General features: G+C 35.9%; 1 protein-coding gene across 5 annotated transcripts in view; it reads right to left on the bottom strand.

The window, feature by feature from the left end:
• The window catches only part of RSRC1 (arginine and serine rich coiled-coil 1), a 288784-nt gene that overhangs the window by 159862 nt on the left and 113776 nt on the right, over positions 1-15146 (bottom strand). The window lies entirely within an intron of this gene.

Raw genomic sequence — 15146 nt, 5'->3', positions numbered from 1 at the left:
AATGTCCAAGCCAGGCAGGGAAAATGCATGGGAACATGCTACCTATCTATTTCCCTGAATGTTATGCAGGACTAACATTCCTAATCATTGACAATCCTCTTCCCACTGAGGCCAGTTGTAGCTCAAGCACCTTAACACTGTGCTCTAAATAGTCACTGCCAGTCATTTGGAGTTAGCAGGTGAGATGCAACCCATTCACCACTGATCCCTTCAATGCATTTTCTTAACCTAGTTCAGAGGAAGAAATCACCATATGTGTTAGAGTGGTTGAGAAATATTTCAAAGAGGAGGGTAATTTCAGCTGCATCCTGAAGGATTGATTGCATTAGAGCAGAGTGGGTAAGTAAAAAAGAAGAGGCAGGAAGAGTGAGCTCAAAGGTCACTTAAAGAGGTCAGGCAAGAAGAGTAGCCTGCCCAGAGTAGATGCATTAAGAGGTCATATTACTTTTAGTCTTTAATTTTAAATAATTTTTATTATGTAAGTTTTCAGGGCCATCATGTACAATTGTGCATGTTGTTCATCATGGAGAGAGAAAAGGAAAAAAGAAAAAGAAAGGAAAACCTGAGCAGGCAGTGGAAGATAGAAGCTATATGCCTGACCAAGCAGTGCATCCTGGTGTGGCACTGCATCCACAGGAAGAAGGGACATCTTTTCCTAGTGTCTACAAAGGTGCCATATGAACCAGCAGTGGCCCTGCAAATAATAAGTGCTTACTGCAGAAAATTTCAAAATACATCTGGTTCTAAGAAGAAAATAAAAATCACCTGAAATACCACCAGCCAAAGATAATACCTCAACATATTTTATTTTCCTCCATTTTTATGCATATACACAAATGCATTTTTTCTTACAAAAATGGGATCATCACTGATTTCTGTTATGCAGTTTAAATTTTTTCACTACTTAAACAGCTTCTCAGGTATCATTAAATATATTTACATATAATAATTTTACTGTTTGCAAACTATCCTGCTCATAGATGGACAATAAGTTAACTTATTATTGTTGGATATTTGGATAGTTTCTGATTTCTTATTCTAAATAAAACTGGTATGTAAAAAAAAAATAACTGATCGCTGATTTAAGCACCATTTATAAATATTATGTAATGTTTATTTTACTTGGAGGATTAAGGTTAAATAAGTCAGAAAAAGATAAGAACCATATGATTTCAGTCATGTGGGATATAAAACTTGAAAACAGACACAGACAACACCATGGTGGTTATGAGAGGAAAGGAGGGTTGGGGCGGTTGTGAATGGTAAAGAGGTCAAATATATGGTGATGGGAGATGATCTGACTTTGGGTGATGGACACACAATGCAATATATATAAATCATGTATCATAAAAACGTACACTTGAAACCTATATGATCCTATTAACCAATGTCTCCCCAATAAATTTAATTTAAAAAAAGGAGAAATAAACCAGTATATTTCATCTTCAGTACTTAAGCTAAATTAATTTAAATTTATATTTATTATATTTACATTAAGTATAAATATAAATTTGTATTTAAATATAAAGTATCATTGTTTGTAATAACTTAAATTTATCTACCTAAAATTCTTTTCTTCTTCACTACATCTTCAAAGCCTATACATTTAATGTACAAGAACCAAACTCCCACTTCTGCTATGTTGATAATAATTTCTTATAGTTCTAAACTTAAAGTCACTCTTTGACATTCAATGGGTAAGTCTCAGGAACTTCTAAATGTCCTAAATTGTGAATGCAATAAAGATGCAAAGTGTTTATTAGATTTATACTTAGCATATATTACTAATTATTATCAGCACTATCATTACTGTGTAGACCTTTCATGAACATTATTCAATTCATTTAGATCAGAAGGAAACAAAGCCACTCTGAGATACAATGCTGAGCAGTGAGATGGCCTCTTTTACCCACTAAGTGACACGCTCCTGAACATCATCCTCTTAGAACATTTTAACATCATGCCACATGAAAATTACAAATTCTCACATGCAATGGGCCACATAGGACCCCTTTGAAAAGAACATTTAAATCTATGTCTACCGAGGTCAACTGCATTGCCCGTATAAAAAAATTCTTCATAGTCCAGCACTTATTTTTCAGTAATTATTTTATGTGGCTCCTATGTATGCATCCATCTCTCAAGTTAATTGTTTAAGTAAATCTTCTCCTTTGTTGCCACATGAAGTTTTTGATAAGCACAGATCCTTGGTGTGTAATGTTAAAGCTATACATTAAAGACAAAAGTCTTCATGTTTTGGGATATGGTAAATAAAACAATTTTATTTATATCACTAACATATGCTAACGCTCACAAAATTAGAATTGGAAGGTCTTATTAGGAAAAACATAGAAGTAAATAGCACAACAAAATATTATAAATGCTATGTTAGAATTCTAACTTCATGAGAGTATGGGGTGGGGGACTTAGAGGTTGGGGAAGAGGTAGAAGCTATGGGTAGCAGAGTCCAGGAAATAGTTCATAAAGATGACGCTTGAGGTTCCTTCTAACAAAGGCCATTCCCACCACATGGGCTCTGGAATCAGCTCCTCTGGCTTCTTCAAGTACTCCACTCCTTCAATTATCTGTTCTCTTTCCCCCACCCTGTACTGCTACTGTGGAACAATCAGGGGTTGAATGGTCAATTAGGAGGTAGAGTCAAACTGAAAATAACTCACTTACTTGTAACAGTGCAACCAAGAGGAAAAAAAGAGTCCTTGCTCTCTAATGTTCCATTTCCCCCTCAAAGAGCAGCATGGGCAAGGGCCAGGTGGGTGCACTATAGGGAAGTGGGGGTGGAGAGTGGAGAGAATGAGGGGCAGGGGTCATCTCACTGCTGAGGAGCCCCAAACAAAAGGCTCTGGCCTCTGTATAGACCAGTAGGCAATGGGAGGGAAAGGGGAAGGGCTAGGAATGGAAATATACTGAAAGTGGAGAAAGTGCATAAGATCCCAAGTACAGATGCCTCTGGTTGTAAGCACCTGGGTTGGTAGGAATGCCCATGGTTGGGTCTAAAAGATCACACATAGAATTTTGGACTGGAGCCAGACTCCTCAGCCTCCATCTTACTTATTTCTCTGTGCCCTTCAAAATTTTGAAAAACTATATTCACACTATGTTTCCACATTCTTATTTCCTGTCACATCCAAAAATTACTCTTAAGAAATAAAAGATTAAATATATTTATAACCAGTAATGTATATGTATTATCCCATATAAAATTTGCATACACATAGTAATTATAAAAAATAGAGTAACTCCCATAACAGTACAAAATTTTACAGGTGTTTTTTTTTTGGTCATGAACAAAGCATATTATTCAGTTTTAAAAGTTTCTCAGTATTCCTGGGTCTCTCTCATGTACAAAGACGTTGTGCATATTAATAAATTTTAATTTGTTTTTCTTCTGCTTAAAAAAAAAATTACTCTTTTGTTAAAGTCATCAGTGGCTTCCCCATGTTAACCAAACCCAAAGGCCATTTTACTACCCTTCTCTTCATATATTTCTTAGAAGCATTTGATACTGTCAAACATCCCATCCTGAATACCCTCTCATTTGTCTTCTACAATATTACTTCAGTTTTCCCACATTTTCTCAAAAAAGGACTCCTCAAATCTCCTTTGTAGATTCATGCTCCTCTCTTCAGCCATTAAAAGTTAGAGCTCCTCATGGCTCTAGGCCCTCATCTTATGCCATGCTTTCTTACTAATCCTTCTTGCCCTCGTGCACAGCATTAATAATAAACTACAGGTAAATGACAAAAAAAGTATAGCTTTCAGACACTTCGGATTCATTTATGCAGTTGTCTATCCAACATCTCTATCTGAATATCTCAAAAAGAAAAACCAAAAACTTTATACTCAGTGGATCCAAAACTGAAATCTTGAGTTCCTCCTTCAAACTTGATCTTTTCTAGTATTTCCTATTTCAGAAGGCAGTCATATTTTTCATCCTGTTGCTCAATCCAAAATCCTGGAAATCAACCTCTTTCTCCTCTCTCTGATAATATATAATCTATCCCTAAGTCCTACTGATTCTACCTTTTTTTTAAAAAAAAATATATCTTTAATGATTTCAGAGAGAGGAAAGGAGAGGGAGAGAGAGAAAGAGAAACATCAATGATGAGAGAGTCATTGATCGGCTGCCTCCTGCACGCCCCCCCACTGGGGATCGAGCCCACAACCTGGGCATATGCCCTGACTGGGAATCGAACCGTGATCTCTTGGATCCTATGTCGATGCTCAACTGCTGAGCCATGCCAGCTGGGCTGATTCTACCTTTTAAGTAACACTTATATCAATTACTGCCATCCTAGTCCAACTATCATCACCTCTTGCCTTGTCTGTCTTAATTCCCTCGAAATTATTTTCTCACTTCCACTGTTGCTTCCCTCCCACACAGCTACTACAAAACAGTCTAGTCACGTAAAAGTGAATCACATCACTCCCCTGCTCAAAACTCTTCAATGCCTTTCCACTGAAACCAGCATGATTTGTACTCCCCCAGCCCCAGCCTAATCATTTATTCACTCAACTATTACTGAGCACAATATTTGAGACAGCTTCTGTGCTGGTTATCAGGAATACAATTATGAACAAAGCTGACTGGGTTGCAAGGAGCTTACAGGCACACATGACACACAAGTATATAAACTGGAAACTGTGACATAAATAACATTTTAAAAGTATACTGTGAGGCAATAATACATGGACCTTTAAGACAGAAAAACAGGAGTACAAGATCTAGTTTAGAAGCTCAAGGAATTCCTCCTCCATCATTTTTCACTGTTACACTACACTCTTCTTTGTTCCACTTTTTAAGCTACGCAGAATCTGAATACATTCCAAATTGGTGAGTTTTAAATCTAAAAGTGCCAAATACAGGAAGACAGGGATTATTCTAGGAACTCTGAATCAAGAGTAGATTAAAGACAAGAATACAAAGATTATTCTAGGCGACAGTAACAATGGAACTGCAAGTCCAGTGGCAGCAATGTTGGTGGTTATGGTGGTACCAGTGCCTGTATATTAACTATCCTGGTCCCATGATACAACTGTCTTAATTCCTATTCATTTTCACAACCTAGTTTTCCAGCGTTCCAATGATTATATAAACTATCCAACAGCCCTACATAATTTGTTTGTTTTCTTTCAGTCTTTTCTAATAGAATCTAAGCTCAATGAGGACAGTTTACATGTAGATAAGAGGAAATGGCAGGTGTTAAGTCCTGGAGGCTAGAAATTGTCTTACATGTAACAAAAATTTGTTTTTTCTAGTTCATATAAAATGAAAATACAAATGAAGATTCTTCTAGGAGTTACTTTCCTACCATAAGTGATTTTGTATTTGCCTGCATAAAATAAAAAATGACATGTTCAATTCATGAACACTGCACCAAACATTTATTAGTAATACTTGATGGCCATAAGAGAAATGAAAGAACTGCCAACTTTTCTCTTGAACTGAAAGTTCAAATCAGGTGTCAGCAAACTATGTGAAAATTACTTAAGTTTAAATTTTAGTGTTAATATATAAAGTTTTGTTGGGACACAGACACACTCATTCTTGTATGTTTTTCGATGGCTGCATTAGTGTAACAATGAAAGTTGAGTGGTTGGACAGATCACATATGGCTATCTCAATGGTTTGCACTGCTACTCAGAGCACAAAAATCAGTGATGTAGTAACTCAACAGAGTTTTAATGGCTTCATGAATTGCTGTAATGTGACATTTAAATTTTGTTTTAATACCAGTGTACAACTATCATGTCAAAACCAGAAAAGAGAAAAGGGGACTTCAAATGACATGGTTTTAAGGCTCAGTGGAGTGTAGATTATTTTATAAAATTAAATAGCAATGCATAGTGTTCATTATACAATGACTCTACAGCTGTACTAAAAGAATACAATGTATGTTGACATTACCTAACTAAACAGTCTTCACAATATTTCCAACTCACAGGAAAGCAACAGTCAGAAATATTAAAACATTTAAACTGGAATATCTCATCACAAACAGAAGGCCTTATCAAAAAGAAAAATGAGTTTCTGAGTGGTACATTTGTTAGCCAATCAATGAAAGCCCTTTAACATGGATGAGTTAATTAAATCACATTTGACTGCAGCAGCCAAAGGGATGTGTCTGGAGAAAACAAACTTGTTTAAAACTATAAGCCTTTCGGCAGGAACAGTTGCTGGAAAAATTGAGAACATAGGAAGTATCATCAATAGTAAAAGGCCAGCAAATAATTTTGAATGGTTTTCCTTGGCTCTTGATAAATCCACAGATGTAGTGACACTGCTCAGTTATTGTTCTTTGAGGAGTCAATGCTGAATTTGAAGAATTAGTCTCCATGTCTACACAGTAGAATGAGAATATTTTCAGTAAAATTGAAAAACATCGACTCAGTACCAACCTGATGTGAAATCTGCTAAGATTTGTTACATATGATGATAGTTAAAAATACATACAGCAGTCACCTCTACCCCCATCCACAGTTTCAGTTACCTGAGGTAGGCTATGATCCAAAAATATTATATGGAAAATCCCAGAAATAAACAATTAACAAGTTTTTAATTGCTTGTCTTTCTAAGTAGTGCAATGAAATCATGTGCTGTCCCACTCTGTCCCCTCCTGATATGAATATTCCCTTGGTCCAGCATCTCCACAATGTATAAGGTATCTGCCTGTTAGTAGCAGCCTCAGTTGTTAGATCAACTGTCTCAGTATCACAGTGCTTGTGTTGAAGTAGCCCTTATTTTACTTAATAATGGCCCCAAAACACAAGAGTAGTGATGCTGGCAATTTGGACATGTCAAAGAAAAGCCATAAAGTTTTTCCATTAGGTGAAAAGGTGAAAGTTTTCAACTTAAGAAAAAAGGTAGCAAAGATCTTCAGTGGGAACGAATTTCTATCCCTGAAATTATGAAAAGAAATTTGTACTAGGTGTTCAACTGAAATCATATGCCCATGGATTGTGATCAGTTTTCAGGAGTACCTATCTGCATGAAAAAACATCTTCAAAGATTAACTATTTAAAATCTTATTACCAATCAGCATTAACAAACATTTGTAAACAATTTTAATAATAGAGAATACAAGCTTTGAATTCCAAGTAAGTGATATGCTATCCACCCAAAGCAATTCTATTCTTCTCATTGATACACTTGTATTACAAAAAAAAAGTACTAATTATTCTTATATTTAAAGGAATGCATTTTTATAAAGTTTCTGGACAGATCATATCAATATAATACATGTTATAAATGCCTGGAGTTCCCATTATTAAATAGGCCTCAGTGCCAATGCTCATGTTGAAAAGCTACAGTGGTAAAATGAGAAATAATTTATTCTTAAATTTCATATTTTATTAAGATTTGTACAGCAGAACAAAATATACCTTTATAATAAAAAATGAAAAAAGACTTACAAAACCTTAAATTTTGAATTCTTAAGCAGAAATTTAAAGATATTTAATTTAAAATTCCACAAGAATATGAGTGTGTGTGTTTGTGCATATGTGTACATGAAGTCCTTTTTTAGTAGAAAATGCATTATTACTTAGGTGGGGGTTATGTTAACTATTACTTTGAACATTTATATTAACTGTAACAGTTTTAACCATATTAACCCTCCAATTGTAAAAACTACTTGGGCAAGTAAAACAAAGTCCAGGTTAATAAGTTATATATAAATAACGCCCTAAAATTATAATAATTAACTTACATGATTAAAGAACATAAACAGAAGCATTATATACCTTCACATTGGTTTCTTACTAATATTAGGATTTTTAAAAATGCAAATATATGTATTTTTTGCTCTGAGTTCTCAAAAGCTAGTACTTGTAGTTATGCAAGAGAACGTCTTTGTTCTCAGAACATGTATACTAAAGTATTCATGAGAAACACTGTTTCCAATATACTCTCCCTTTGGTTCAGGAAAAAAACATTTATAAATATGTGTGTGGAGAGAGGAGGAAACCAGAAAGACGGAGAACTGATAAAACAAATGAGGGCAAATTATAAACAACTAATGAATTTGGGTACAGGGTATATGGGAGTTTCTTGTACTGAAACTTCTCTACAAGTTTGAGGTTATATCAAAATAGTTACCAAGAAAAAAAGCTAATTCTATTAAAGTTAGGCAGAAGTTTCCATTTCCACTATTACAATATTCTGCTTGTGGGTAATTTTCTACTTCTTAAAAACCAATGAATTTTTCTCTTTCACCCAATTACTACTATACATAAATTAATCAAATTTAATTTGGGCAAAAAGTAGTCTTAAACAAATTTTTGAAAAATATAAGATTAAAAAGTCTACACAAAGAATAAACTCCAAGAGAAAAGATGCAAATAAAATGACTATCATAATCTTTTGTTTTTTATTTGCAAGTATAAAAATGAAGGAAAACAAAAGCCTGGAACATAGCATCTGTCATATCAGAATATAAAAAGATGATCCTGGCACAAAATGAAAAAGCTCTAATTCATTTGCAAATCAAGCCTGCCGGTTCCATTTCAAGCTGGCGGTAACTGTCAAGAGTTAACAAGATAATCACTTTCAATCCTGCCTTCAATGGTACATTACACTGTTATTCCATTCAATAAGGCCGTTCTTTGGGGCACTAGATGAATGGTTTTCATTTCTAACTCACACAAAAAGTTGTGCGGGGGAAAATCCACGGGGCTTAAGAAAGAAATCCCTTTATGGGCATTTATCTGCCGGTACTTGCTTTTAGGCAAAATGAGATATTTTGAAACATCGCTGTCCATTCACTTCCTCTATTCCTTTAGGCCCTTAATCTCTTTTAAAAAAAAAACACCAAAAACTGGCATATGAGAAAAGTGCAAAACCAGTCTCATTTTCTAAATTATCAATGCACATTAAACAAAAATTCTCTACTAAAATGATTTTATGCAAATATAATACCAGCTCCTCTGTGACCAGTCATTTAGACTCAAAAAAAAGAAAATGTCCATATTTTTAAAATAAATAAGAAAAAGTAAAGTAAAAATATTTATGGGAAAGTAATTCAGGAAATTTTACATTAACAGATACATTTGGTCATTAATATTGAAATTTTAAAATAGTACCTAAACTAAAATAGTACCTAAACTAAAATTTGACATTATGAAAAATTATGAATCTGTTTGTCATTAATAACACTTAAGTTACATCCAAAAACTAGAAAATTTAAACCATAAATGGCTTGTGTTGAATCCACTATACCAAAAAAAAAAAAAAAAAGCTACATGGTATTGTAAAATGATGATAATATTGAGCCTATTTTATTATCCCGTAGTTTAAAACCTTGGTAACAGATATGTTAAATACATCAAGTCAATAGTGAGTATTACGGTATGCTCAATAAATTAAGACTGAAATGCATGATCACAATGTGCAATTTAAAACCAATTGGTAACAACAGTATAAATTCCTAAAGATCTTTGTAAACACATGGCTATCAGCAGAGCACAATTCTTAGAATCTACAATTGTGAGTCAGTCCCCAAACAGAATGAGGGCACTAGAGTCACTCTATGATAGGGGTACCGTATCCTTTTGTTGGGTTCCAGGATCATGGTTAACTCAGGGAGTAGAAATGTTTGATCTTTCAGCTTCAAGCTGCCCTGCTGCAACTCTTTCCCTCATTAGATCCCTGGGGTTAGCTTTAAGCAAACACAGCAGCAAAGACAGCAGGGAGTATGAGGCATCTCCCATACATCAACCAATGCAACAGTGATGAAGAGTACTTGAAGTCTAGCACAAAAGCTTTATAAAGAGTCACACATGGGTTCCAACAAGCAACCTGGTGTCCTGAATTTTGTATTCAGTGATCCCTTACTTACTCTGATACCTGACAATTAAATGCTCTGTTTACACAAATACAATTTTTAAATTACAGGAATATTTATTTGCAAAGAGAGCCTTTGCTTTTGAAATATGATAACCCAAGTCCTCTACAATCTTTCAACATAATATATGAACACCTGTGCCATGAAACATGTTTCTAACAAATGTAAACTTTATTTTACTTATCTTAAATGAATAAAAATGCAATAAAGAATTCAAATTATTGTTACCACATAACACACACAATTTTTTCATGTTGGCAAAAGTATCTATTTGAATTTCTCAATATTTGACAATTGGCATTCCAAAATAAGTTCCTTCCAATTTCCTCAGTTATAAGAAGTTTTCCATAAATTATATGTCAAGAAATGTGTTTTGTTTTTTGTTTTTTTAAAAAATATATCTTTATTGATTTCAGAGAAGGGAAGGAGAGGAGAAGAGAGAGATGGAAACATCAATGATAAGAGTCATTGACCGGCTGCCTCCTGCACGCCCCCAACTGGGGATCGAGCCCACAACCCAGGCATGTGCCCTGACCAGGAATCAAACCAAGATCTCCTGGATCATAGGTGGATGCTCAACTGCTGAGCCACGCTGGCTGGGCGAGAAATGTGTTTTTATTCTGTTGTCATTCTTGTTCTGAAATCTTCTAAGTAACAAAAGTAACAAACAAGGTACTTCATAAAGGTGACTCTTTAAAAACAAATAAAAACAGAAAATGTCTTTCCTTAAAATACTGGAAAGCATGGTCGTTGAAGAAAATAAAATTTATTATCAGATAAATAACACAGAATAGAGAAGAACTTAATTAGCATATAGAAATGAGATATTTAAAATGCTTCAAATTTTGTGAATATAATAAAACTTCCTTCAAGATGATCCTTATTTATCATGCATGATAAACTAATATTGATTGCATTAATTTATCACAGTTAAAATAAGGTAAACTGATAAAATAATTTTCTAGATATCATTTGGGAACATACTTGAATATTTTAAACATATCTGAAATTAATATCCATAATTCAAAAAGAGCTCTTAAAAAAGGCAAAGTAATATTAAAAAGATGAACAGCAATACAAGCAGAATGATAAACAATGGAAATTAGATGGCAATTCGTCAACAAAATATAAATGATCCATTACCCTATCAAAAAAAGTTGAACCCTAATAGTTTAAAATAAAAATTGACCCCAAAAATATGTTTTTTGCTTGTTTTGCCTATCAGAGTTGCAACTCTTTCTTTAAGATTATATTATACTGTTTTTAAAGTTTGTTGTGGGGAAATGAACTGTAATTTACTAAAATATTAATAGCTTTTCTCATCAAACAACAATTAAAACTGAAATAAAATTTAAAATGGACAAAAGATTGTATCCAAGATGTAATAAAAAGAACTTATTTCTGCTTCTCTCAAACAATCACAAACAAAACGCCAAAACAACAACAAATCAAAAATGTTTCTAAAAATGGTTTACAAGACACTGATCAGGCAAAAAAGGGCAGCACTCTCTGAGAGACAAGAAACAAATGGAGTCCTATAACAAATCACAGTACAAGGAGGGAGAACCTAAGTGGAGTCTGGCAAACACACTGATTTGAGGAGTCAGCTGAGATTCCATGGAGACTAAGGCAGCTAGAGTTCACCAGACATTGTACAGGAAAGGAGAGATCAGCACAGAGACAGAACTGCGGATATCTACTGAGAATCCCCTTTTCTGGGTCAGCAAAGTACTAATTCGTGAATGCCTGTAAAGAAAGCACAAGTGGCAAAAGAAAACACCATCCCAAAGAACTGGAGATAAGAGTCTGGTGCTCACACAAAGTGGGAAAGAATGTCTGTTCCAAAAAGCCAGGTAGGAAAAATTCATAACTCACAAGGCACTGGTTAGAATACTCAGTAAGTTCATACTTCAGTTGTGGGAAATACTTAGCAGTATACTGAGTGCAGCTCCAGAACCACCTAATGAATCATAGCAGCAAGACATAAGAGGACCAATTTGGCTCCAAGAAACTTAACTGCATTCCATAACAAAACTTAAGACTATTTAGAGTATTGCAAAAATATCCAGACAAATCCAAAATTAAGGTTGGAGATTTCAATTCCTTTCTCTCAATATTTGATAACAAACACATAACAGGAATGACTATGTTACCAACCAGCTTAACCCAATGAATATTTATAGGATACTCCGTACAGGACACAATGTTGCCCCCCTTCCCCGGGCATGGCTCAGCGGTTGAGCATCAACCTAGGATCCAGGAGATCGTGGTTTGTTTCCCAGTCAGGGCACACGCCCAGGTTGCGGACTCAATCCCCAGTCTGGGACGTGCAGGAGGCAGCCGATCAATGATGAATCATCACTGATATTTCTCTCTCTCTCCCCCTCTCCCTTCCTCTCTCTGCAATCAATAAAGATATTTAAAATAAACAAACACGTTTTCAAAACATCCACTAAAATAGAGCATATATAGCTGTAATACTTTCAACAATAAAGATAAGTTAATAATAAAATAAAATGAAATAGAGCATATAAGTGCCTCAGCTAAGCTACAGAGACATGAGGTAGGGCCAGTTGTGAGCTTTGGACAGATGCAGTCCTTGTATGCTTTGAAAGTAGGGCATCTTTGGCCACCCTGAAGTAAGGAAATTAGTGGCAGGTCGACAGGCTGTGTATGGAGTTTTCAGATGCCTTCACCTGAGTGAGAAACCTGCTTCCATCAGGACCTCAGATGTCTGAGAGCCAGTCCTTTGTGACACCAAGATTAAGTAATGGTTGAAAAAAACTAGTCAATGGATTTTTGCTTTGAAATTTTAGATCAAGTCTCAGATTTTAATCAGAAAAACAAAACCCTAGAAGAATAAATTCTGCAGGCCCCATAGACACTAAAAGAAGGCTCAGGGCCTAAAGAATTCATACAAAGGAAAACAACCTGGATCCCACTGCAGATATTACATTTAGTCATCATGTCTCCTTAGGCTTCTCTTGGCTATGACAACTTCTTACGCTCTCCCTGTTTTTTATGAACTTGAGTTTTGAGTCAGGAATTTTGTAGAAAGTTCAGTCCCTCAATTAGGATTGAGTTTTTCTCATGATCAGGCTGGGCTTAAGGGATTCTGAAAGGAAGACCACAGAGGTAAAGTGCCATTCCCATCACATATCAAGAGTATATACTATCAAACTGATTTATTACTGCTGATTCTAGTCTTGATCACCTGGCTGAGGTCTTATTGGCCAGATTTCTCCACTGTAAAGTTATTCCCCTCTACCCAATACTATACTGTTTGTAATGAAGTCACTGTGCGCAGCCCACACTTAAGGAGAAGGGAGTTGGGCTCTCCTAAAAGGTGGAATGTCTATATAAGTTACTTGGAATTCTTCAGAAGAAATTGGTCTTTTCTCCCCCTCATGGATATTTACTTTATACTCTGGGATACAGCTCAATAACACTTTATTTTGGTCAAACTATTCCAGCTTTGGTGATTGGGAGCTCTCTCAGTTGGCTCCTATGTCCCTTGACTATGTCCTTGTCATTGTGGGACTACTGTTGTTCTTAAGCACTTTTGACTTTAAGATACTACAAGATGCTCCAGGCTCATCTTGTATCTTTCCTATCCCAATCTTGGAGTCAACCATTTATCCAAGGAGCCCTTGTTCCTTTATTTTTTAATGGTATTAAGAAACCAAGATCTGGGTGGTAGGTGTGCTCTTGATACTGAGATATTGTTGATTCTGGGCCCTGTAAGCTGATAGAACAATGAAATATATATGTATGCTAACCAGGACCCATAGTTCATTGCCTCCAATGTTCTATAAACATTTCATTTTTAATACTTAAAAAGACTCAATAAATGTAAAAGAATTAAAAATGTACAAAGCATGCACCTCGGCACAATGAAAGTAAATTAGAAATCAGTTACAAAAAGATATCTACAAAATCCCAAAAGTAAATATTTCACTTCTAAATAACCCCTGATCAAAGAGTAAATCAAAGTTAAATTAGAGAGGGAGGTTATAGATGGCAGCAGAGGACAGTGGTTCAGGACTACTCCCATTGACACATCCATCATTACATATAAAACAATTCTCTCTGAAAAGAACCTGTAAACTAGCGGAATCGTTCTTCTACAACAAAGAATAAAAGGGCCACATCGAGATGAATAAAAGATGTGGCCTCACCAAAAACCCACGCCTAGTACGGCAACTCACAATCAGAAGAGACTCATGAATATGAAACTTCTCTGAGGAGCAAGAAGTCTGTGCTCCACATTGGGCACCCCCAAAATGCCTGGCTCTGAAAACAAATGGAACTTACATCCTGGAGATGTAAACGGCTGCAGGGAATTAAGGATATCTCAAAGTGCCCATGTGCAGATTAACTTGCCCCAGGGCCCAATGCAAAAGCAGCAGACTGAAAATCACCTAGACTACACGTGAAAATAGTTTGCTGATCTTAAAGCATGTGCTGGAGTAGCAGGGGCTGCCTGTTGGGACTCTCTCTGGAGAGAAAGTTCCTGGTGGGAGTCATTTTCGTGCTCTTTCTCCACCCTGCTAGTGCCACAGTGGGATGTACGATTTTTGTGCTCTCCTTCTACACTGTTGGCACTGGCAACATACAAATCTCAGCATTCTCCTCCTGCCCTGCTAAAGCCAGCAGGAATGAACCAGTCCTGCACTCCCCTGGTCACTCACTAAAACCAGCAGGTGTGCCCTGGCCCCATGCTCTCCCTCTGCCTTACTAAAGCCAGCAAGCATGTGTACTCCACAGAACGAATGCCCTTTAATTATCTTGTGCTGGGGGCCAAAAGACCACGTGTTTCTGCATCCGACAAGGCAGAAACAATCAGAGAGAAAGTTTGTGGCAGGCTACCACCCACAGGGGACTTCACAGACAGTAAACTAAAACATGCTCCCAGTTTTTCTGTTAAAAGGCGTATTTACTTGTCATGGAGCTTCCACCTAAGAGACAGGCTTACGGTTTCCCAGACATTTGGAGGACAGGAAGTTCCCCTCAGAAACACAGGCAAAGAGAGACCATCTTTATACTACCTCTTGCACGAATACAGTGAGAAAGAGATAAAAAAATATATAAGAAAGTACCAAGTATAAGTTACAGAGTAGAAGAATACAATAGCTGAATGTAAAAATACACAGGAAGGGCTCAATGACATACTAAATGATACAGAAGAAAGGATCAGTGATCTGGAGGAAAGGGTAGTGAAACTAACCCAAACAGAGCAACAAAAAGCCCTTGAAAAGTGAAGCTAGCAAAGAACCTATGGGACAA

The sequence above is a fragment of the Miniopterus schreibersii genome, assembly GCF_964146895.1.
Source record: "Miniopterus schreibersii genome assembly, chromosome: 5".
Classification (NCBI taxonomy): Eukaryota; Metazoa; Chordata; class Mammalia; order Chiroptera; family Miniopteridae; genus Miniopterus; species Miniopterus schreibersii.
This window is presented reverse-complemented; position numbering and strand designations above follow the sequence as displayed.